Source organism: Anabrus simplex, chromosome 1, assembly GCF_040414725.1.
Source record: "Anabrus simplex isolate iqAnaSimp1 chromosome 1, ASM4041472v1, whole genome shotgun sequence".
NCBI classification, from domain to species: Eukaryota; Metazoa; Arthropoda; class Insecta; order Orthoptera; family Tettigoniidae; genus Anabrus; species Anabrus simplex.
Genome location: NC_090265.1, coordinates 856,889,959 through 856,917,171, shown reverse-complemented (window position 1 = coordinate 856,917,171; position 27,213 = coordinate 856,889,959). Strand labels below are relative to the sequence as shown.

Sequence of the window (27,213 nt, the reverse complement as noted above, 5' to 3'; positions counted from 1 at the left end):
CAATTTTCTAGACGTCACAACGAGAAGAAAAAGGATTTTCTTTCAAAATACACAGAAAATCCACTTTCACACCGACCACTATCAGGAACAACTAGTTACACCCTGAGGCACAAAAAAGATTAGCATATTATAGTTGCGTTAATAGAGCATTTAGTATCAGAAAGGAATAAAGAACTATTTTTATCTGACAACAAGCCCTATTGAATGTTTTCAACAATAACATAATGGATAAAATAATTAATACATTTTCGGAGAAGCAACAATCTAAATTAGCAATCAAACCTAGTAAAACTGAGAAATACATCAAATTCACATATAATAATCCAAATATACATGTAATAACAAATTTATTTAAGAGAAATTTTTTCAAAATCGCATTCTCCACCAATAACATGAAACAGAGTATTTTTAACCATAATACAGTAAATCTCCCTGAGAAAAATAACTTTTTTGATTCGGGAATTTATAAACTTACATGCTTTGAGTACAAGAATACATACATAGGACAATCGGGCCGCAATTTCAAAGTAAGATATTTAGAAGATGTGAATGCTGAAAAACATAGAAGATTCTCAGCTATGGGAACACACATGACTACAAGAAGTCATAAATTTACCAACATAGAACAAGACATCACCACCATAAAAAAAATTAAAAAAATTAAAAAGGGCAGCCTAATGAACACACATGAACATCTGTACATTCATCTGGACCAACTTGGTAAGAAAAATGATAACCTTAATGAGGCTATAGAGTATAAGAACCCGTTATATGATCAAATTCTGGTGTATTTGAAAATACTTGAAAAAGATTACGAAAAAATACTTGGAATCTCTCCACCACCAGATAGCCCTACGACGTGTGCCTCACCCTTTGAAGCAGAAGGTAACAAAAAAACGAAGTTAATGCAATATCCCCCCCCGCTCCTCCACCTCCTCAAGTACGTGAACAAGAAAGAACACATCACTACTACACGAGACAGAAGACTGTAAAAAAGACAAGAGATACTATTCCAGAAGAAAGCAAGTTTAAAAATAATTGACAACTAGAAATTAGTGATATTATTATCTCCAATAGTAATAGGAGCCACATTATGAAACCTAGATTTCTTCATTTCAACAGTTACTAAAAATGTATAATTAAAAAATTTAAATCTTTAACATTAACTTTTGAAGAAAATAATATTTATCATGACATTCTCTATGGACTATTGTACAAGAGTTTTCTTGACAACCGCTTTCAATTGTAAAAAATACATTATATGTTTTCTTATGAGTATTTTGTTTTTAATGTTGTCAATTAATCTTCTTATGCTATATTTAAGGACACTTTCTCTCAAAGCATTGATACTTTGTCAATATACAAATTTTTTCATCTAAACAGTGTTATGTGGATGAAGATGTTAGTTAATAATATACGAAACATGTACCACCTTTAACCAATAAGTTGCCTTAAGCAACTAATGTATTGACAAGGTGGAAAATAAAAAAATACCTAGTTATGAATTCTTCACCATTCGCGTTTCCAGTGCCGACACGCTTAATGTAGACCTCACTTCTTTCTCAATCTTTCTGTCAACTGTCAGGTACAATTAACACAGTAAAATACAACATTACTGAAGAATTTATAGTGGAGAAGAGCAGCGCCAGAGTTCCTTCATTCATAATGAATTTTACAATGCTTATGGGTAGCAAAAGGAAATCACGATCGAGTAAGTATAGATGTCAACTCACAAGCAATGAAACGAGGACAATTTAGGAGAAAGGCTCGTAAGGATTGAAAATTTTTCCTTCTTTTCTTTTTTCTGTACAAAATTATTTTTTCGTGATGTCAGCTTTTCTGTAATAATTTGCCCTTTGACCGTAATTCCGTAACCATGAGGTGAAATCTGTAATAATTACGGACAATCCGTAATAGTTGGCACCTCTGATAACGACAACTGCTACAGAAACAGATGTCACTGGGCGTTCTGCACAGTTAAAAAGGACTTTTCCAATAACAGAAAAAGCTACAATATCTATGCAACATCAGAAAAAAGTCATGAGACTACACTCCACAATTCAGATAAGTACTACAATTTCTTTGTACACGAAAGAATGACCATGTATGACTGATGATGAGCCCTCCCAGAAGAAATTCACTCACAGTCTGAACATAGACATTTCTTCACTTGTGCCTTTGCAGCATTAAAAATCAGAGGACTAGAAGTTACTCTGCAAAACTGATGTATCAGAGACACTATGTATATAAAATAATGTACTGCTGTTTCCTTTATTCATCACCATAACGGATGAAATTATGTGAAGAGGTAAACAGATTGATAAAATGAGGATATTCAAAGTTATTGCCTTTGCAGATGAAGTAATATGGGACCCATACATACAGTGAAGAGCATAAGATATTGAAAGATTGTAATATAGCGCGATAGGTTGAAGTAAAACCTTGGAAGCTAAGCGATATAAGTGCTACTTCCGTCAGCTGGTGTGAAGAGAGAGCAGGGCAAGTAGATAGTGAACGCACTGTTGCTATTTCTCTCCCTTCACTATGAACAACATTTTTAGCACTTGCCATTATTTAACACACAGAGATAATATGCTTCCTATAGGATAAATTACAGTGGAAGTCTAGTTAAACGCGGTCTGATTTATTGTGGATTCAGACAAAGTCGTACAAAGTGGTACAAAGTATGCCTATGAAAAACCTTCACCAATAGCATTCTGCATAGAGATTCCGCATTACAAACTATAACTGTTATTGACTTTGTGCTGAAGAGAAATTTAAGGGGATGACTGGAAGGGGTTTTAGAAACTGCATGCTTGTCTACTCACAGAAATAATGGGATGTGAACAGTTGGCCAAGCTTTAGTGTACACAGGGGAAAGTTAAAATGACCTTCTCCCATCGCCCTCAACAACTTACACTTGTTTGCCTGCACTCGCACTTACAAAACAAGAGACAGTGTTGGATTTTAGCTTTTGTCACACAATCTCCTAGTTAAATCTTGAGTTTGGTGCAGCTGCTATGATGTCACATTTAGAAAACCATACTCTATAAAGAAAACCATACTTTGAGAACAATAAATTGACCATAATCGATCATGTGAAGAATGGAACGTTGAATGTGTGCATTTTAGGTACAGTGTCTTTCATAAAATTGTATTCTCTTGTAATCTACTATTTTTCCCCCCAATCTTCTGTCACTGTATAGGTCATTTTCCATTTACCATGGTTAAGCTATAATGCAGGTTAAAGCATGTCGCCCAAAACCACGTTGAAACCTTTCATTTAGTTAGGATTTAGGTCCGACAAGATGGCTGCCGTTTCAGATATAGTGAAATAAGATAACGATTATTATTCTGTGATAACAGAAATTATATGATTGTAGGAAAACATTAGCTTGACTGGAAATGAAGGTACAACTATCAATGTGTATTAACTTGTTCTAATTATTGGAGAAAAATATATTATTGTATTCATTATATAAAAACTATTGAACATAGATGGAAGAAGTTTGGTGACATGTATTGATATACATTTCCGGAAGTAATTTTGGTCCACTATTAGGACAAAATTGAGGAAAATAAGAAACTCCACACTAAGAATTAAACGGTTGGAAATTTTGTTAATTGCTGCAAAATTGAATAATTTATCTGAGACTCTGTAAGGCAGAATCATTCTCTGACATCAATATGGCAAGATCTTGAAGAAATGGGGGTCAGGTACACAAGGAAAAAGGTTTACCGTCTTGCTGTTATGGCACGTTTTGCACCTGAGAGCAAGTGAATATTCTGGTCTTAACCTGTGTTTATTCGCATGGTGAGCGCGGCGCTCACCTCCGTAGTATATTGCTTGTTGTTGGAATATTACAAGACCTCTACTTTTGAAACTCTATATATCTTTCAAACAGATTGTTAGGAAGGGGAGGTGTCAGTTGCATCCAATATTTTTTAAAAGGAAGAACTTTATTCCATTATTAGGTGCGACAGTGCATGTCTGGTGAGCGGTGCACTCTGTAGCGAGTAACAGTGCTATTGAATTTTGCGCATTGTAAGAAGTCAAGGTTTGTCTTATGCGTGTATTTAATGTGAAATTACTATATTGTGATTGTTGTTAGTGAATTTACACAAGTGATAATCGCATCCACTGATCAGATAATTTCGTGGTTGTGTAAAACGTTGGAGGAAGTGGACTTGAACACCAAAAGTGATGGTAATGAAACAGATAAGGTTTATGAAAGCGATCCTAGCTCTGAAACAGTGTGTCTGCAAGTTCTAAGGAAGAAGAGGTAACATAGATCGTAGAACTGTAAACGGCTTCCCAGGTGAAGTATACCCAAATAGTTCAAACTGTCACGATTTAGTTTTGTTCTTAAAAACAGGATTGCAAGTCTCAACAATGAAAGTGAAAAAGTTAAAAATACGGTTTGAGATATGTTTGTGATAGCAGATGAGGACCAAATAGGGGAACAAAAGTCAATGGGGAGAACATACGAGACAAAGTATAATCTTAGGATGTTAATATCATTAATTTCAGTTAACATGTAAAGAATGCCTAGGGTACGCATAGCACGAGATTTAATAGATTGAATGTGAGCAGGGAAGGTTAGTTTACAGTCTATTATAACACCTAGGTCTCTTACCTGAGAAACCGATTGCAATGTACACTGAAGAAAATGGAAATTGCAACACCCAGAAGGAGTCTTGCCGCATTGCTGCAATTGCACATGCAGGATGATTCGATGATTACACTTTCAGGTCCCTCTGACTGCAAGTTTGGACAACAATCAATACAGAATGTACCCACAACGAGCTGCAATACATTGATGAATTCGTTGAGGCATGGAGTCAATAAGGCCCTGGATTGCTTCCTGAGGAATTGTGGCCCATGCTTGCTGCACTGCACGGGTCAGTTGTTTCAGAGTTGTGGGTGGCTGAGGACGGTTGGCCAGTTGTCGACCCATCATGTCCCACACATGCTCAATAGGACCGAGGTCCGGGGATCTGACGGGCCATTCTAAGGTTGTGATGTCGTGGAGAGCTTCTCTGGAGATGCATGCAGTGTGAACTCTGGCACTGTCCTGGTGAAACATCTCATTAGCAATGTTCGCCATCATAGGGACAACCACTGGATTAAGTACCCTATCAACGTACTGTCGAGCAGTCATAGTGCCCTCAACAAGCACTAATTGTGATATCACATTAAAGCCAATATCTCCCCAGACCATAATGCTTGGTGTTGGCCGTGTGTGCCTCTCGACAATAAGATATGGGCAGCTCCTCTCCCCAGTACGTCGGTGCACACGATTCCGGCAATCACTGCGGGCAAGACAGAAGCACGATTCATCACTAAAGACGACCCTATGCCATTCGTCGACCCACGTCGAACTTTCGACACCAGGCCAGCCTTACACGTCGCTGTTGTGGGGTCAATGGAACACCTTCTGCAGGGACACGGGCTCGTAAGCCAGCTGCACGCAGGTGATTACCAACTGTTTGTTGTGTAACGTGGGGTAGCACAGCTGCTCGAATTTGCGGTGCTGTTGCATGGGGTTCCATCCAGGCCATCCGAATGATGCGGCGATCCTCTCTCACAGTTGTCTTGTCGCGCTGGGCCTGTGCCAGGTCTACAAGTATGGGTACCTTCATTTGACCACTGCTGCCATACACGTTGTACCATAGATGCCTGTCGGCCAATATGTGCAGCGACAGTCCTTAGCTATAATCCAGCCTCACACAGCCCAATTATCCGAGCCCTCTCAAATGGCGACAGTTGTTGACAGAGTGCTCTTCTCTGTCGTCGAGGCATGTTTGATGGGGAACACTTCACTGCACAGACTGCAAGTCAACTACTCTACACCAGAGTCTGTATACTGGAGTTGATTCCTCCGCAATCAATTACGTGGGGAGACCTGTAGCAACAATCCAATGGGTCCTGGATGGTATAGGGAGTGTTCATTCCTTTCTTTAGCAATGAAAAGGAAATTGTATGGCACTTCTTAACATTGGGAGAAAAATTCCATTTCTTAAACCAGTCACCACACAAACTGAGAACAGTCTGTAATTCATCACAATCATCAGGAGTAGACAGTTCCCTCAGGATTTTCAGGTCGTCGGCATACAAGAGGTGGGAATACTGACTATTTTGGGTGCAGAGAATTATGTCATCAATGTACATCTAACTTTTTCATTTCTCATCTTTTCCATTCTTGTCACTCGTGCAGTCATTAAAGCACAATTCCTAACATATCCAGTAGAAGAAATATCACTGAAGGGTTGCAACAATCAGGAACTCAATTTTTGGCAATTGACACTAAACTAAACTTTTATAATGTGTTTTACCATTCAAAAAATTAGGTCAAAATAAACCAGTGCAATCAACTGGTAAATGAAAGGAGGACTGAACTTCTATTGAAGACGACAGCAACAACAGTGACAAAGAGTCCTTGGCAGTTCCAGTGGAGTAAAGTAACAAATGCAGTAACTGGCTTATTGTGCTCAAATAATATTAAATCCTTAGTGCAGTAATAGTATGATGATTATATTTTAATTAATAAGTAACCGAGTCACCTAGATGCAAAACTGTCCATGTCCTCCATAACCAGTTTTAAGAAAAAGTGGAAAAGCTGTTTTCACTTGGTAAATACACACTATCCTACACTGTATGTTGTATACATATGTATGGATTAGTACAAAACTATTTGGCTATTGACAAAAAAATGGGCTTGGGCAGTTTTGCATCTGACTTTGCTGAAGGGCCATTTTTGCATGAAAGTGAAATGGACATGGACAGTTTTGAAACCGACTAGTTGTACATGAGGAGAGGATATGGGGTGAACATAAAACTGCATATTCAATTTTAATTTCTTTTAATATTTCTGAAGGTACATGATGTAACAACTGACAAACTGCAACGCACTTAGTACATCATATCAGGAACAATATCTTCATCCTCTCCTGCTAGGCATTCCGATTCAACTGATGTCCCTGACCCGCTGGAACCTAGTAATATCATGTACCATGACAGGGATTCAATTTCCCTCCAGGACTCACCATAGTGTTTCTCGAGGAGTTTTGAAACATTCTCCAGTTTCTTTTAATTAACAGGCACAACCGTGTTCATAATGCAGCTCGAGTTTATCTGTCCAAAGTGTTTTCCACGTTTGCATACGTCCACTGGTAGGTTGATTTCAGAATTATAATTAGGCTCCCCTGGGACTTTTATAGCATTCTGAGGACCAAGGATGATGATCACTCATTTTACTTTTGTTATTTGGAAGGGGAATGATACTGCGGGTCTTGTGATGTCTTGAATGGCTCCTTTCCAGATACTGCGGGTCTTGTGGTGTTCTGAATGGCTCCTTTCCAGTCAGCTACTCCCAGTCTCTACCTAGAATGTGAAGGTCCCATACTGTTCCAAGATGTTATGGTACTCTGATGGCTGAACTATCACTTCTCATTTCCGCAGTTACCTTTTGATGAGCCCAAAATCTCTTATCAGGAGGCACGAATGAATGTCCAGTTACAGGATAAATAACTTCTATTTTCTTTACTCCTGGCACATGTTTGTACATCCAGTGACACAGCACTGAGACAATTATTGTGTTCTTATTTTGCCCAGGGCATCCATCGGCAATTAATCTCAAAGTTTGTACGTTGCTCATGTCTGTATGGCACAAACGGTGGTAGAGAGCTGAACACATTTCATTTGACCCCTTCTTACTTTCATGTTCAAGCCAAATGTACATGAAGACATTAGAGGTTAACCTTGATTTAAAGGCACCTACTACAGTGGCAAAATTGTATAGGTATAATTGCCTACTGTAATAGGCAATACTGTAGTAGGTATTTTTGGCAAGGGTAAATTCTTTTGGTAGTCAAAAGGCAATGGCAGAAGGTTGTCTTGCATTTTCTTCAGTAGTGAATAGAAACTGTTTGCTTTAAAGTTATGAAGTCTTTTTTGATCCATAAGCTGAGCTTTCTTAACGTCACACTTTTCAGTTTTGATCCGCTCCAAAAGTCTGAGGCACATGGAAGAAACATCTGTTTCTGGGGAACAAAATCCAATGTTAAATTTTGTATTAAATATGTTCCTAAAAGAAAGTCTGCGCGACTTGCTTTTCAGGAGTAACCATGGAATTGTAATGTCGCCACATCTTTCTGATGTTGAGAGTTGCAGGTAAATACACACGACAGCTTTTCTCCCTGCAGTAATGTGACTCAGTTGGAACATACCTTTTTATATGAGCAATTACTTCCTGCCGTTTGGGCTCATTCTTCATCGTCTGGCGATCAACACCTCTTCTCTCCTTAGCAATATTTCCAGTCTTGTGGAGATGACGTGCGTTGTTTTGCACTCTTGCTTTTGAAACACAAAGAATGTTCAAAAATGTTTCACGGTATACTTTCACTGACCCACCTGGTACTTTTTTCGTATGAAATAAGAGACTGTCTGTCCTCTGTTGATTTGTCTTTCTCCCCTGCAACGAGATCTCGAAGGCGCCTTGATACTCAATTATAAAATGAACTACTGTTGTGGTAAATTTGACAGAACAGTTAATGCTTGCTCTTCACTTGAGCTGGCCATTTTGTACCGGCTGAAACAGTTACCTATTTGGAAACTATAGAAATGAGTTTCAATTTTGTAATACTACCTACTTTGATCAGTTAATTTTTTTTTTTTTTTGCTAGTTGCTTTACGTCGCACAACACAGATAGGTCTTATGGCGATGATGGGACAGGAAAGGGCTAGGAGTGGGAAGGAAGCGGCCGTGGCCTTAATTAAGGTACAGCCCCAGCATTTGCCTGGTGTAAAAATGGGAAACCACAGAAAACCATTTTCAAGGCTGCCGACAGTGGGGTTCGAACCTACTATCTCCCGAATACTGGATACTGGCCGCATTTAAGCGACTGCAGCTATCGAGCTCGGTGACCAGTTAATTATTAACCAAGACTGAATATATTCTTACTTTATAATTAAAGTAAAATAACTTTGCCCAGAAATTCAGTAAGAGTTTTACATAAATTGGATGGTGTTTATGCATCCCTTAACTAAGCACCAAAAATTGATTGAGATATTTACACTAACACATTTCCTGTGAAATGTAAAGTATTACATACCGGTACTATCATGAAGATAAAAATGTGAATTTTCTTGTTTATGTGTCAAAATTACTGATATTTTAAATATATTGCCATAATTTAAGATAATAGCGCTTAGTCATTTGACGTTTCATTGTGGTTTCTTTAGTTTTTTTTTGTTTTTGTTTTGTATCACTTTATCAACCAACAAAACTGTCATTCAGTGACTATTTGTTCAGTAAAGTGTAGAATATGTTTTAAAAAAAAAAATTTGATTGACTATGTAAGTACTGGATTATATTCTGTCAAGTACAGCGTGTGTTACATTGATAACATTCGTCTACAGACCTCTTTCACAAACGCCTGCAATTTTATGACTAAATACAACAGAAGGTTTTAAATGTTAAAATGGCACCATAAATTGCTCATATAAAATGTTTCAAAACAATATTCTATATAATAACAGCATAAAACATGAAATGATGCATAATTCAGCCTCAGAAATGGTGGTCAAGTCACTTGATGCAAAATGACTGGGGTCAAAATTAATTACCCACAAAACCATGTTGAGAACAAAAGTCCAAACTATAAACTGTATTAAGTTTGCACCTTTAGCAACGACATGGAGCAATAATCTTTTCTTTTTTTTTTAAAGACGCTTGGTCAAGTGATGCATAACACCATCCAATTAGAAATTTATCCTTCAAGATCTTAATCTTTAACAGAAATTTCCATTAAATGACAATAACAAGTCTCATCATTTGCAAGATAGTCTGTAGTTTAACGTGACTGTAAATATTGCTATAATAGCCACAGGACCTCCAATTTCACATGGAATTTGAACCACCTGGATATGACTTGTCATCTCAAAAATCCCATGTGTATTGACCTGGATTCGAACCAGGGTTGCCTGGGTGAGAACTCAGCAACAATACCACTAGGCATTCAGATGACAATCCAAGATAATTGGATGTAAAAGAAAAAACACTGGATTGAGCTTTTTAAAAATAAGAACGGAAAATTATTTGAGGGAATTGTGAAGATGAACCACTATAACATAAAAAGCAAGTGCAACAACACAGGACATAAAGCAATAGACAGCAGTGTACCGTTACTCTCCACAAGCCTCTGCAACCAGCAGAACTGCCAGCTGATGCTTCACAGTCCCCTCAATTGAAATGCCCTTTTAATGGATTCACTGGGACACCTAGAAAAATAAGTTTCTGTTGATGAATGCCATTAGATGGTTCGTCTACAATAGGCTTATACAGTACCAACATTTCTGAAAAGTAGTAGGTGCAGTTCAAAACTCCATTATGCTCCAGTCAAACAAGTTTATGAAAATAAAACAAGGAACTCTTCAAACAAAAACCAACTTAGAATATATATATGATCACCAGCCTTAAATTAAGTTATTCATACAGTACAAATATCAGAAGAAAATTACTGAATGAAGCATGATATCTTCTCTGCCCTGTGTTCATTATGCCAAAATTGTTGGAGATGGAATAACATGCATTACAGCTAGTGAGATCTATCATCGTAATTTATTGCATTCAATAGGTCTTTGAGACCCAAGACATAAGAGAAGTAAATGCATAGTATAAACAGTACAGTAATTACAATAATCAATGGTAAAATTTATAAAATCGAAGAATTCATTTACTCAAACAATAAAGGCAGCACTAAAAGGTGGGTGGGGAATCATCTGATTAAAAATGTCTGTAGGTTTTTTAATTATTGACAGATTTGCAAAATTGTTTTTTCTGTTTCTCTAGTGCCCTTGAAAAAGTCTTCCAGTAGCATGACAATCAGTGAACAAGGGAGAACATGGTGGACAAGATCTTGTCTTTACGTGATCGCATCCAGATAGCTTCACGTTCTGAAGTGTGGAAATCTGTTGTCCTTGTGCAGCGATAGTGGCAAGGTGTTCACAGTCCACATGCTACACTTCATCACAAGACAATATGAAACTGTCACGCAAAATTAATAACAACACGGTTTGTTGCAGATGCAAGAAGTGGACAGCTGTCAACAGTGTAGTTCTCTGAGAACGTTGTGGTAGAAACGGCACTGTTCATGCAAAGCCCTGGTAAATCAACGCCCCAGACCTCTTATGAGAGTGGACAATCCAGACACACAGTACGTATAGTGTTGAAGAACAACCTGAACTTTTGGACTTCGGACTTGGAAACCTCACCACGTCAAGAGTTGTCCAAGAAGGACCACAACAGGTGCACGGAATATGGAAAAATGATGCTTTTGTAGCATGGCGACTGTCTGGATTTGTTTCGTAATGTTATTCGAGCGATGAGACACTTTCCAATGTTGGTGGTTTTGTGAATTGACAATTGCCTTTATGGAGCAGAGCACAACCCAGATAAAACAGTGGAGAAAGTGAAGAATTTGCCAAAGGCGACTGACTATATAGTGTGGAATGACTTCGTACTGTGTTACTGATCCTATTCTCTAAAGAGACGCCATGAATGCCGAGGAATATCTCAACTTGTTGCGTCACGATGTGTGGCCAATGGTCTCCCAATGGGACAATTCTGAAAATATCTTTCAATAGTAGGGGACCCCATGCTACTCTGCACATATCGTGCATGACTGGCTGAACGAACACTTTCCGGGGCATTGGTTGGGACAAAGGGGGCCACGTGAATACCCTTCGAGTTCCTCATCAAACACTTGTTAAAACTTAGCAAATATGGCATCGAAGGCACACTGATGATGTGGTTGAAGTCATTCCTGGTGGTTGAACGCAGTGCGTCATGTTAGGCTTAACACTGTGGTAACCTCGGGAGTATCACAGGGGTCGGTGATTGGGCCTTCTTGTACACTGCTTTTACCCTTGACTCTCCAGGCTGTGAGATATCCAGTATGGCACATTATGCAGACAACTCCATAATTTACAGATCCATAAGAAATGACAAAGATGATAAATCACTTCAAGAAGATCTGGACAGTGTGGCAGTATGGTGTGATGTAAATAAAATGACTTAACATGAACAAATGTAAATATTTAAGATTAAGTAGGGCCAGACAGCATTCTACACAGTCTTTCACTGTGCAGCAAAATTCTTCCTGCGTGCATTTCACTGCAAATGATGGGAATACACATTTCCACCAACTTAGAAGTGGAATGTACATGTAAAGGTAATTTTAGGATACTAGGATGTGTCCGTTGTAATTCAAGGGTCTAGAAGCTGGGCACTCCGAGCGATGTATATTCCATGATACAACCTGCTCTGCAACACTGCCTCACTGGCATCCCACCAGTGAGGAAAACAAAGAAGTTAAGTGCAGCCCAACACAGAGTAGAGTAATAATAATAATAATAATAATAACTTAAATGTTTCCACCTTTTCAATACAATATATTCACAAAATTACAAAATTATACGGTACTAGTTTCGACCCATCTAGGGGTCATCATCAGCCGTATTGGAGCAAAGATCATTTGTGGCGAAATCCTATACGGCTGATGATGACCCCTAGATGGGTCGAAACTAGTACCGTATAATTTTGTAATTTTGTGAATATATTGTATTGAAAAGGTGGAAACATTTAAGTTATTATTATTATTATTATTACTTATATATTGTTCAATACGGACCAAAAACATGAAATTCATAACCATCAACAGAGTAGAGTGATTCATTTTCAATCAAGGTAATAAAATTGCAACTAAACCAGTAACATCTATTAACGACGTGTGTAACCAAACAGACCTAATCTTTCTTTGAAAATTGCTAACTGGCACTGTTAAACTGTCCCCCTTTTACTGCCTCAACTATCATATCACTCAGTCCATAGACAGCAACTTCTCACCCACCCTATACAATAGGGCCTCTCAGGGTGCATGTGTCCGGTGCATGTACTGTGCACGGTGCAAAAGATGACTTTGCTTGGTTAACAAGAGTGCAGACCCTCGCTCCTCAATTTGGAGCAAGAGCACCGTCTCTCTCTTTCCCCACGCCTGTCTCGCTCGTTTGGTCCGAGCCGAGCCAGACCGATGCACTGTGCACAGGAACTCTGTGCCGCTGTCTGCACGCGTGAGATTTTGGGTGTTTGAGAGGCCCTGCTATAGACAGACAGCAACTGACAATACAAATACAATCCAGTTGAAATATACTATCAAGAGCGAGATCAATGATCCTCTCTATTCCTAGATGAGGTGGGTAAAAGAAGAGTGCGCATTTTACACAACAGCATTAGTCAACTCATACAAATGTAGCAAGATGATGTGGAAAAGCATTTAGAGCTGTACATTATAAAACAAGAGTTTGATACCACTTGGTGAAATGTTTAGAGATGTCAAACAAAGGTTGTAACCAGTCAAGTTTCTTTACATCTTGAAAAATAAAAGCTGTAAACAAAACTTTTTGTGTAAAAGAATTTCTTTTACAATCTGAGAATCCACCTGATTACAATATTTTGTTTTATTATTTTGATCATTACACTCCCACCATATCTTGTTATATTATTTCTATAGTTATATATACTCTTATCACTAATTCTAAAGTTTTCACTTCGAGAACTACAAACCACAGGACAACAATAGAAATGTATTTTAAAAAAACACTTAATTCTGATGTATCAAACAATGGAATAATATACTGTCATAGAAACAAGTACAAATTTCTTAAGTAAGGACCATTCACCAATAAATTCTAATTTTACAATTTGTAATTTTGCACATGCCACAACTGCCAGTATTCCTTGTACACCCTGTGGGCGGAGGCAGTAGAATACACACACGATATCCCCTGCCTGTCATAAGAGGCAACTAAAAGGGGCCCTCAGCTGAGTCCTGGCATTGCTTCCACTTGTGGCAGGCCCCTCACTTTCATCTATCCTACCTGACCTCCCTTGGTCAACTCTTGTTCTTTTCTGACCCTGACGGTATTAGCACATTTAAAGATAAAAATTTCATAATGTTCCGTATTGAACTGAGTTCACAATTAAATAAGATATATTAGAGCATTTGAGGCCTATGGTGTCATTTTCACGACCTACATGGCCCTCGCTTTTCTTTAGCCGATGGTGGTGGTGGTGATTCCATGTCATTATGGGACATAAAGAAAATTCTTTGTGAGTGGTTTCATTCAATTTTACTGCACTCTGCCACCTGCACACTTTTTCCTTAGAATCACAACCAGAACACTACCATCATTTCTGAACCACTTTCTTCTCATGGCCCGTAAACTGTTATCCAGTTTAAAATTTCTAGAACTATGGAATACTTTTAACAATTCTGAGCAACACGGGGTTAAAAAGATTCATGCCAGTACAATTCACTAATCACAAAAGCAGAGGTTTGTAATAATTAAGTCTATCAAAACATATGAGGAGGAAAAAGAAAAAGCTCTGCTGCCAACGAAGAGAGTTCTACTGCCCTAACCATCATTGCTGCAACAGCCATCCAACTACTTTACAATATTTTACATAATTTATAGGTAATATTCTACTGAAAGAACTGACTATATTTGTTTTATGTCCCACTAACTACTTTAAGGGCTTTTGGAGTAGCTCATCATCATTGTACACTTCCAGTTTCTCGGGTACTGTTTATGTGCCTCTTCCACTTCTTCCTGTCCATATACAACTTGTCATGGAGATCATCATCCACTGTCCATCCCCTGGTAACTAGATCATCCTTGATCATGTCCATCCATCAGGTTTTAGGTCTTTCTGCAGGTCTTTTCCCCTCTACCTGTCTTTCCAAACTTATTCTGGCTGTTCTTGTAGGCTCCATCCTCATCACATGCCCGTACCACCGTAGTCTGGATGTGCCAATTCGGTCCAATACGGATGTCTTTATTCCGGCTTCTTTCCTCACCACCTCATTTCTTAAATTTTTCATCTTGGTCTTCTGGATGGTGGATCTAAGAAATTTCATCCCTGATGATTGCAGTCTTGATGAATCTCTTTTTGTGAGGGTGCACGCTTCAATACCATAGGTCAATATTGGTATGAACTAGCTGTGAAACATCAGTTTGCCTGATTTTGGAAACATGTCATCCCATAAGTGTTCTTACTTGTTGGTAGAATTCTGTCTGCTACCTTTTTTAAACAGGGGAATTATAATGCCTTGCTCCAATCTGCAGATATTTTGTTGGCTGTCCATATGGTGCTAAGGTGCAGGAATTTTGTCCCTCAAAAGTTCTTTTACGTGCCAGTAAATCTACCAATACGCACCTGATGTAAATGAACACATTTTAATTACCCCTGACTGAGCTGGGATCAAACCAGCCAAGTTGGGGCCCGAAAACCAGCAATCAACCAGCTGAGCCACTTAGCTCACCAAGTGAAGAACATTTGTCATTATACGGTACGATACGTAATAGGTAGAGCCCAGCACAGATGCGGATATGGGCAGATTTATCTGCTAAATTAGTGTCTTGGCGGATGTGAAAAGTATGGCAGTGTGGATAATTTTGCTGATAATTTCTAGATAATGAAGTTTATTAATTTTCACTCAGATATAGGCTAATCTTATTTTTGCTTGTGGTTAGGTGACCCTTGACACTGGTATGGGAGAATGGACATGCAAAGAGCCTTGAGAACATAAAGTCGTAAATCTGACCCAAGCATAAAATGTATGATTTCTAGCTTTACTCAGAATTCAGATCATTGTATTTGGACAAACCTTTAACAAGCTTTTCCTCATTAATATCTTTTGATATTTAATAACATTTAATAACAATGATAAAAAGGAGAAAAGCGTCAGTTTTCGGTCACATTCTCAGGCATAATAACTTCATAAAGAACTTGTTCGAAGGCAAGGTGATGGGAAAGAAAGGCAGAGGGAAACCACGGAAGAAGATCATTGAAGAGGTAGTTGAGATGATGGGATGCCAAGGTTATGGAGAGATGAAAAGGATCGCAGAGAGAAGAGATCAATGGTTGCAGCGACAAGGCGAAGCCTTTAGATGATGATGATTATGTGGAACACAATTTTGTAGGATTTACCATTGTAACTGATAAGAACTTGCATCACAGAAGAAAGAGTTTGAATAGATAGTCTACTTCTTTCATCACTCAAGTGTCCGACTCGCTGGCTGAACGGTCAGCGTACTGGCCTTCGGTTCAGAGGGTCCCGGGTTCGATTCCCGGCCGGGTCGTGGATTTTAACCTTAATTGGTTAATTCCGATGGCACGGGGGCTGGGTGTATGTGTTGTCTTCATCATCATTTCATCCTCATCACGACGCGCAGGTCACCTATGGGTGTCAAATAGAAAGACCTGCACCTGGCGAGCCGAACCCGTCCTGGGATATCGCGGCACTAAAAGCCATACGACATTTCATATCACTCAAGTTCATAAAGAAGACACTTTCGACAGTTGCATTCTACGGAAACAAGGATAGAAACCATTCCAGCCACATTAGCTAGAGATGGAGATGGTTTACAGTCACATACTTAAAATCTGCATCACTCTGAATATTTTCTAACTATCGTCGCTTCATCAAACAGGTTATGAAACACCAAATCAGGAACCAAAGCCAAAGCATTTTTTTCACATTGTTGAATGTGAAACTATTGAGATCCTGCTGGATCAGTAACCACAAATAGCTCAAACAAACACTTCTGAAATCATATCAATTGCAACTTCATAGAAATCAGCCACTTCCATCTTGAGGTTACAATTCTTCAAATCGTCACAAACCTTTTCCAGAGTAGCCAATGTTGAATTCCAACGTATTTCTTCTCTCCTGTAGGGTATCATGCAATTCATTCACTGCAGCATGCATTCCCAGTGGGGTCAGTTTGTTTCACTTGCAGTTTCAGAGCAGCCTTCTGCATTAAAATTAGTGTGCTTTGAAGAAAAAGCAAATAAACTTTATAGAATCATCCTCAAAAAATTCACACAACATTTGGTCAATGACGACTTGGAATGAACATGAAATTTGATTTTAGAGCTGGGTACTGCTGTAGCAGATTTTTTCATGGGAAATAACAGTTCTGTATTCAACTGAACAAATTCACAAAAATCTTGTAAATGTTCTTCCCTATTTGTTGAATATCTAAAATAGGAAGCAAGTTTGATTACAGTATTTTCAATGTCCAGTGTTACACAATTACAAGCTTTCTGGGTTGCATTATGAATTATGTGAAGTGGAACAACATTTCTATATAATTCTTTCAACTTTGTGAACACATCGTTGCCCATTTATCTAACTACACCAAAATTAAAAGCTGCATTGTCTGCTTCATATCCAACTAGAAGATGCTTGGGTAACTGGTGTTTGTCCAATACAGAAAGAACATGATTAGAAATAAAGAGTATAAGTCTCTCCAAGTAGGCTAAAAACTCAACTAGCTTCTCCTCAATCACAAGAGTCCGATCACAATACCTCACAAGAAGGGGAAAACACTTCATCATCTTGTGATTTGAAGCATCTGTGGCAAAGGAGTATGGTAAGAAGTTCTCCTTAATATTTCTTATGAATGAATCTAGAGAACGGAGGGCTAACGTCCTTGTTACAATGGCCTCACATCGTTCTTCCACAACCATCTTTCTTTGAGACCTCACTGTCTTTGAAGATTTCTGGTACAAATTAATTTCAACAGTCCTTAGATCAAAACGACTGGTGATATTATACAATATAAGAGAATACAGCTTCTGTAGCAATCACATGATCAACACTAGGAATATTCACAGTAAAAAACTTGGAGATACTACCGTAAGTTCTCTTCCCATTTGCCAAAGCCTTGTGAGATTCACATTTTATGCAGCTTCTGACTTGGTAGATTCCATGGTTGGAAATGGAAAAGACTAGCTAAATAATATACATAGTGCCCATGTGTTATCAGTCTTTTGTTTTAGAAAAGGGTACCGAGTTAACCATTTTTCTTGCAAGGAGGAACTTCTCTTCAGTCTTTTCTTTTCTGGATCTTCTGCCATTTTCACTTTTCCTCATTTGTCTTAGTGGGTTACTGTAGTCACGTCCTAGTTCGTGAACCATGGGCAATGGCTGAGTGGCCTAGTAAGTGGCCCTGAGAGTCGGGATACCAGTTGCTATGGAATGGGAGTGGGCATGTCGGACATATTCTGAGTCGTGGCTCTCCTTGTGCTCAGGCGGCTAGGACTATACAATTCACCGGTGGTCCATAACTCATTAGAGGAGAGATCCTCACTTGGACTATGTGCAAGTAGGGCAGCATCCTGCTTCATGAATTTACCGAGCTCAGAACACTTTAAGCAAGCCTCGGACCTATGGGAGTAATGGAGTCCCATTCCCATTTGACAGGCGAGGGACTCCTTGGAAACAACTTGGCGAACGAAATGGAATTCGATGGGGAGCTATCAATATTAATCGGGCTTATGGAAGAAAGAAGGTAGAACTGGCTGAGTCAGCAAAGAGGATGCATCTGGATGTGCTATGAGTAAGTGATATTCGGGTAAGGGGAGATGAGGAAGATATAGGAGACTAGCTTTTGAATGTTTACATTTAGTATTTTTATCACCAGTTAGTTAAGTGTGAAGTGGATGCTTATTGATTTAGTTTTGAGATGTTATTACGACCTATTATGTAGATTTAGAGTTATTTGGATGTATCTGATTTCAAGTTTTAGATTATTTAATATTCGAGTAAAACCTTGTTATTGTGGAAGCTAGAATTGACTGGGAAGTATTTGATTCATTCAAAAAAAAAAAAAAAATTAATAATCTTAGCAACCCAGAAAATTATGGATTCGACACTGTTTTCGATTATTTTGATATATCACTCCCCCTCGCTCCCCACCCCGAAGGAGGCAGAACTTGGACTTTAAAAGTTTCCGGAATGTCACCATTCATCCCAGCGACCATAGAAAGTATGAATTCAACACTACTATCGAATATTTTATATGTCACCCCCTTGCGTCCCCACCGCCCTTATGGGTACATGGGGTGTCTTACCCCACGCGGTTTATCAAAAGAAATCCGGAATATCACTATTCATCTCAGCGACCCCTAAAAGGATGGATTCGACACTATTTTCGATTATTTTGATATCTCACTCCCCTTTACAGAAAAACAATATATATACAAATCTCCACCTTATCAATACAAATTTATTTCACATTAAGCAGGTAAATATTGACTATATTTACCTGCTTAATGTGAAATAAATTTGTATTGATAAGGTGGAGATTTGTATATATATTGTTTTTCTGTAAAGTAATATCCATCAATACGGAAATGAAACTTATAAATAACATCTCACTCCCCTTCGCCCCCACCCCAAAGGGGACTGAATTTGGACCTTAAAAAATTCCAGAGTGTCACACTTCCTCTCAGCGACCACGAAGAGTATGGATTCGACACGTTTTCGAATATTTTATATCTCACTCCCCTACCCCCTTCGCCTCAATGGGTACGTGGGGTCTTACCCATCACGCGGTTTGTCATGAGAAATCCGGAGTGTCACTATTCATCTTAGCTACCCCGAAAAGTATGGATTCGACACTGTTTTCGATAAAATTTTTTATATCATTCCCCCTCGACCCCACCCCAAAGGGGGCTGAACTTGAACTTTAAAAAATTCCACAATGTTACTATTCATCCCAGCGACCATGAAAAATATGGATTCGACACTTTTTTCGAATATTTCTTATGTCACCCCCTCGCCTCAGTGGCTACGTGGGGTGTCTTACCCCCACGCAGTTTGTCAAAAGAAATCTGGATTGTCAATATTCATCTCAGCGACCCCGAAAAGGATGGATTCGACACCATGTTAGATTATTTTGATAAATCACTTCCCCCCCTCGACCCACACCCCAAAAGGGGGGGGGAGAACTCGAACTTTGAAAAATTCTGGAATATCACTATTCACCGCAGTGACCATAAAAAGTATGGATACGACACTATTTTAGAATATTTTATGTCACCCCCGCCCCTATGGGTACATGGGGTGTCTTATCCCCACGCGGTTTGTGAAAAGAAATCCGAAGTGTCACTATTCATCCCAGCGACCCCGAAAAGGATGGATTCGACACTGTTTTCGATAATTTTCTTATATCACCCTCCCCTTGCCCCTCACCCAAAAGGGGGCTGAATTTGGACTTGGAAAATTCCGGATTATCACCTTTCATCTCAGCGAACCCGAAAACAATGGATTCTCAACACTATTTTCCTATGTTTTATATGTGACCCCTTGGCCCCCCACCCAATCGGAGCTGAATTTGGATTTGGAAAAATTACAGAGTATCACTATTCATCTCAGCGAATCCGAAAACGATGGATTCCACACTATTTTCGTATGTTTTTATATCACCTTTCATCTCAGCGAACCCGAAAACGATGGATTCAACACTATTTTCGTATATTTTATATGTGACCCCCTTGCCCCCCACCTATATGGGTGCATGGGGCCTTACCCCCGCGCAGTTTGTCAAAAGAAATCCGGAGTGTCACTATTTATCCCAGCGACCCCAAAAAGGATGGATTCGACACTATTTCCTATTACTTTGATATATCACTCCCCCCTCGCCCCCCACCAAAATGGGGCTGAAATTGAACTTGGAAAAATTCCGGAGTATCACTATTCATCTCAGCGAATCCGAAAACGATGGATTCGACACTATTTTCGTATATGTTTATATGTGACCCCCTCGCCCCTCACCCAAAAGGGGGCTGAATTTGGACTTGGAAAAATTCGGGTGTATCACTATTCATCGCAGGGAATCCGAAAACGATGGATTCGATACCATTTTCATATATTTTATGTGAGACCCACCTCGCCCCCCCGCCTCTATGGGTACTTGGGGTGTCTTACCCCCACGCGGTTTGTCTCCTGATACTAAGTCGTAAGTGTACCAAGTTTGGTGTAAATCGCTCCAGTGGTTTAAGAGGAGATGTAATACATACATACATACATACATACATACATACAATGACATTTATATATATATAAAGTGTACTTGACGGGTGTTAGAAAGGGAAGGGCAGAGTCTGGGGTAGGGCTCTTTATCAGGAATACCATTGCACGCAACATAGTTTCTGTTAGGCACGTAAATGAGCGAATGATGTGGGTAATTTGTCAGTGGGAGGAATTAGGACAAGAATTGTGTCCGTGTATTCACCATGTGAGGGTGCAGATGAGGATGAAGTTGACAAGTTTTATGAAGCATTGAGTGACATCGTGGTCAGGGTCAACAGCAAGGATAGAATAGTGCTAATGGGCAATTTCAATGCGAGAGTTGGGAATAGAACTGAAGGATATGAAAGGGTGATTGGTAAATGTGGGGAAGATATGGAAGCTAATGGGAATGGGAAGCGTTTGCTGGACTTCTGTGCTAGTATGGGTTTAGCTGTTAAGAATACATTCTTCAAGCATAAGGCTATTCACAGCTACACATGGGAGGCTAGGGGTACCAGATCCATGATAGACTACATCTTAACAGACTTTGAATTCAGGAAATCTGTTAGGAATGTACGAGTTTTTCGCGGATTTTTCGATGATACAGACCACTATCTGATCTGTAGTGAACTAAGTATCTCTAGGCCTAGGGTAGAGAAAGTGAAATCTGTCTGCAAAAGAATAAGGGTAGGAAGTTTCCAGGATGAGGAAATTAGACAGAAGTACATGGATATGATTAGTGAGAAGTTTCGAACAGTAGACAGTAAGCAGGTTCAGGATATAGAAAGTGAATGGATGGCATACAGGAATGCTGTAGTAGAAACAGCAAGGGAATGCCTAGGAACAACTGTGTGTAAAGATGGGTAAAGGCGAACATCTTGGTGGAATGATGAAGTGAGAGCAGCGTGTAAATGTAAAAAGAAGGCTTATCAGAAATGGCTCCAAACAAGGGCCAAGGCAGACAGGGATTGGTACGTAGATGAAAGAAACAGAGCGAAACAAATAGTTGTTGAATCCAAAAAGAAGTCATGGGAAGATTTTGGTAATAACCTGGAAAGACTAGGTCAAGCAGCAGGGAAACCTTTCTGGACAGTAATAAAGAACCTTAGGAAGGAAGGGAAAAAGGAAATGAACAGTGTTTTGAGTAATTCAGGTGAACTCATAACAGATCCCAGGGAATCACTGGAGAGGTGGAGGGAATATTTTGAACATCATCTCAATGTAAAAGGAAATCATCATGGTGGTGTTGCAAACAGCCAAGCTCATGGGGAGGAGGAAAATTATGTTGGTGAAATTATGCTTGAGGAAGTGGAAACATGGTAAACAAAACTCCACTGTCATAAGCAGCAGGAATAGATGAAATTAGACCTGAAATGGTGAACTATAGTGGGAAGGCAGGGATGAAATGGCTTCATAGAGTAGCATGGAGTGTTGGTACGGTACCTTCAGATTGGACAAAATCAGTAATTACACCTATCTATAAGCAAGGGAACAGGAAGGATTGCAACAACTATCGAGGTATCTCATTGATTAGTATACCAGGCAAAGTATTCACTGGCATCCTGGAAGGGAGGGTGCGATCAGTCGTTGAGAGGAAGTTGGATGAAAACCAGTGTGGTTTCAGACCACAGAGAGGCTGTCAGGATCAGATTTTCAGTATGCGCCAGTTAATTGAAAAATGCTACGAGAGGAATAGGCAGATGTGTTTATGTTTCGTAGATCTAGAGAAAGCATATGGCAGGGTACCGAGGGAAAAGATGTTCGCCATACTGGGGGACTATGGAATTAAAGGTAGATTATTAAAATCAATCAAAGGCATTTATGTTGACAATTGGGCTTCAGTGAGAATTGATGGTAGAATGAGTTCTTGGTTCAGGGTACTTACAGGAGTTAGACAAGGCTGTAATCTTTCACCTTTGCTGTTCGTAGTTTACATGGATCATCTGCTGAAAGGTATAAAATGGCAGGGAGGGATTCAGTTAGGTGGAAATGTAGTAAGCAGTTAGGCCTATGCTGACGACTTGGTCTTAATGGCAGACTGTGCCAAAAGCCTGCAGTCTAATATCTTGGAACTTGAAAATAGGTGCAATGAGTATGGTATGAAAATTAGCCTCTCGAAGACTAAATTGATGTCAGTAGGTAAGAAATTCAACAGAATCGAATGTCAGATTAGTGATACAAAGCTGGAACAGGTCGATAATTTCAAGTATTTAGGTTGTGTGTTCTCCCAGGATGGTAATATAGTAAGCGAGATTGAATCAAGGTGTAGTAAAGCTAATGCAGTGAGCTCGCAGTTGCGATCAGCAGTATTCTGTAAGAAGGAAGACAGCTCCCAGACAAAACTATCTTTCGGTCTGTTTTCAGACCAACTTTACTTTACGGGAGCGAAAGCTGGGTGGACTCAGGATATCTTATTCATAAGTTAGAAGTAACAGACATGAAAGCAGCGAGAATGTTTGCTGGTACAAACAGGTGGGAACAATGGCAGGAGGGTACTCGGAATGATGAGATAAAGGATAATTTAGGAATGAACTCGATGGATGAAGCTGTACGCATAAGCCGGCTTCGGTGGTGGGGTCATGTGAGGCGAATGGAGGAGGATAGGTTACCTAGGAGAATAATGGACTCTGTTATGGAGGGTAAGAGAAGTAGAGGGAGACCAAGACGACGATGGTTAGACTCAGTTTCTAACGATTTAAAGATAAGAGGTATAGAACTAAATGAGGCCACAATACTAGTTGCAAATCGAGGATTGTGGCGACGTTTAGTAAATTCTCAGAGGCTTGCAGACTGAATGCTGAAAGGCATAACAGTCTATAATGATAATGTATGTATGTATGTATGTATGTATGTATGTATGTATAACCTAGCAAGCTGAACAAACCATAGATCTACATGTAAATTTAATCTATGAACAAGCATCCTTTGAATACTTGTATAGCTGTCCCAAAAGTATGAGCAGGGCTCCCAACAGCTTAAAAAAATTCCCACTAATACCTTAAAAAAAAACCCCTAGAATCACAACTTTAACAGTTAGAAATAGTTCTTTTAGTAATTATCTTGCAACCAACATTTTTACAAAAACCACAAATAGTTGCATACATTGCACAAGCTTATCTAAAAATCTAAGGTCTGCAAATCATCGTTGATGTCTTCAACGATGCTTTACTTGAAGCTGTAGGGTAAGTTGTTTGATATTTGTATGCACCTCTTGTTCCTAATTTAGAGCAAGAACTGATGCAGGAAGTTAATAAGTATGACAACTATTTCAGCGCAGTCCAGTACATATTCCTAAAATAGTATTCACCATGTCTGTGTTCATTCTGTTTCTAGATTTTGTTTTCACAAGGTTTAACTGGGTAAACGCTCTTTCAACTTCCGAATCGCAGCAACTTGTAAGGCCAAGTGGAGCAACCTGGTAGAGAACCTTGACATGAAATTGAATAGTTGACAGGCCTGGAAACTGCTTAAAAACCTTAGCGGCAACCCTGTAAAACCACAAGAGAATTTTACCAGAGTCACACCTAATCAAGTGGAGAGCCAGCTCCTGCTGAATGGTAAAACAAAAGGGAGGACGACCAAAGAAGTTCTTCAACGTGATTTGGAAACAGAGAATCACTTCCTCTGGGATCCTTCTCCATCGTTGAACTTGAAGCTGCCATCTCCAGCTTGAAGATGTACAAGGCTGCTGGTGTCTATGACCTACGAGTTGAACAGATAAAGAACTTCGGCCATAAAAGAGAGTGGTTACTAAGCCTAATGAACACGTGTATCACTAAGTTATACATCCCTAAAATATGGCGTAAATCTCAAGTCATCGCACTACTCAAGCCTGGGAAGGAACCAAACGACCTGAAATTTTTTTTGACCTATTTCCCTGCTATGCCATACCTTCAAGATACTGGAACGTTTGGTACTTAACTGCATCAGTATCATCCTCGAAGGGAAGTTCATCCCAAAACAAGCAGGTTTCCGCGCTGGCAAATCATGTTGTAGCCAAATCTTGAATCTCACCCAATACACAGAGGATGGTTTAGAGCATAGTGAGATAGCTGGAGTCACCTTTGTTGACATAACAGCTGCATACAACACTGTGAATCACAGGAAGCTGTTGAAGAAAGTGTATGATCTTACCAAGGACCACCAACTAATATCCTTTATCAGCACCTTCCTTCAGAAGAGAAGATTCCAAGTCTCACTACAGGGTAAGAGGAGCAGATGGTGAACCCGGAAGAACGGTCTCCCCCAAGGCAGCGTGCTAGCTTCAACAGTGTACAACATCTACACAAATGATCAGCCAATTCCAGCAAGCACCAGGCTCTTTATCTATGCTGATGACACAATGGTAGCTGCTCAGGGATCAACCTTGGAAGAAGTAGAAGGAAAGCCGACTTCAGCGATGGATGAACTCGCTAAGTACTATGATGCTAACCATCTGAAGCCGAACGCCAGTTAAACACAAGTGCGCGCGTTTCATCTACGAAACAAGGATGCACGGCGACAACTGAACATCACATGGTGAGGGGAACAACTGAAATATTGCCCAACACCAGTTTATCTAGGTGTCACACTATACCGCGCTCTAACGTACAGGCAGCAATGTCTGAACACGAAACAGAAGGTCAGTGCTCGCAATGGTATACTTCAAAAGCTGATCGACAGCACCTGGGGAGCCAGCCCACACATCCTGAGAACTTCTGCACTCTGTCAGCTACAGAGTATGCTGTTCCTGTGTGGAACGCTTCAGTACATGCTAAGCAGGTCGATACTGCAGTCAACGATACTGCAGGGATAATCTCAGGATGCCTAAAACGAATGCCAGTGCAGAAACTGTACTCGATTGTTGCAACAGCCCCACCCAATATCCGGAGGGCTACTGCTGCAGACGCCGACAGAACAAAGCAGGAGAATGACCATCAACATCCACTCCATGGTCACCAAGCTGCAAGGTCTCGCCTCAGATCCCTCAAGAGCTTCCTTGCTAGGACTCTGCTGCTGGAGGGAACACCAGAGACAACTCGTCTTAACAGATGGAGGAGCTCACTGTCCACAGCTATGTCACCACAAAAAGAACAAGCTCCTGGTGCTGACCTACTTTACCCTGTATGGAGGTCCCTGTACCGCTTACAAGTGGGCGTCCCTCGATGCAAGACCAACTTGAAGAAATGGGGGATCCTTCCAGCAAACACAGACACCTCGTGCAAATGTGTGGCTGAACAAGACCAAAGCAACCTACTTATCTGTCCCCTTCTGGACAACCCATGCACATCACACAATGTTTTTAAATGAAGCAAGGCCATCGCAGCTGCAGTTTTCTGGAAATGCTGACCGGACACGGAAATGAATGAATGACTTCTGAATTGACCATGGAATAACTAGCACTGACATAAATTCTGTTTAACCAATTTGTACCACTGGCATCACAATAATTTAGAACTTCAAACCAGAAACGAACAGAGCTATTAGTGTTCTTCCATTCTACAAAAGTAAGTCTTTGCCACTCAATTTCAATTTTAGTGAAATCCCCATTTGTATAGCATATTTCCAAGAGACGGATTATGGATTCCTTAAATGAATTTGGAACAGACAGACACTTTTCATAAGATTTCAATGTTGTCAGGTTGATGAAGCTATTTAATTATGCAACGCACAAATTTTACACATCTTGTCCTAATACTTTTCTTGTTCTACTGTAATAGCAGATTTCCTTAATTATGCCAGCTTACTTTCCAATAAATGCCCTAAATAAGTATTCTGATCTAAGCGATTTTAAAAACCACTGTTCAAAAGAAACCTATCCACAGAGTAGGTGGGAATGACTAGCTTCTTAAGGAGAGATTTAATAAGAAATGTAAAGTCATCCAGTAACTTGCATGGATCTATGGTCTTGGATTCAGAGCCTTTATTAACTGCCTGAAGATCCAGAAGTATGGATTTTAAGAACGGTAACTATGTCAAGTTCAGTTAACTACTGTACATTGAAAAGTATTTCAGCTGTATAACATTTTTCTCAATTCCTGACAATTTTAAATATGGACTTTCAAAGCCCAGTTCATCACTATATATATGGAAAGTATTTCAGCTGCATTTTCTCAAATCCTGACAATGTTAAAGCAGATTTGAAGTTCTAACCATTAACATATTATTCGAGTTACTGCTGGCTTAATCGACAACCATCTTGTATCATATGCCTAAGGAATTTTGAAGGGTTCATCCCCACCATTTAAAGTACCAAAAATCTGATAATAGAATCTAGATTTCTAAAGACATTCAGCTGTTGAAGCAGAG

General features: G+C 39.5%; 2 protein-coding genes across 4 annotated transcripts in view; both read right to left on the bottom strand.

The window, feature by feature from the left end:
• The window catches only part of LOC136857634 (ankyrin repeat domain-containing protein 39-like), a 203,324-nt gene that overhangs the window by 61,673 nt on the left and 114,438 nt on the right, over positions 1–27,213 (bottom strand). The gene's annotated exons all lie outside the window — the stretch shown is intronic.
• The window catches only part of LOC136857635 (uncharacterized), a 161,047-nt gene that overhangs the window by 21,613 nt on the left and 112,221 nt on the right, over positions 1–27,213 (bottom strand). The window contains exon 1 of one of the 2 annotated variants that reach the window (XM_067136439.2): positions 10,185–10,271. The exons of the other annotated variant lie outside the window; for it this stretch is intronic. The gene's annotated coding sequence lies outside the window, so the exon portion shown is untranslated. Of the gene's footprint in view, positions 1–10,184; positions 10,272–27,213 lie in introns of those variants that run through there. 2 annotated transcript variants of the gene reach the window in all.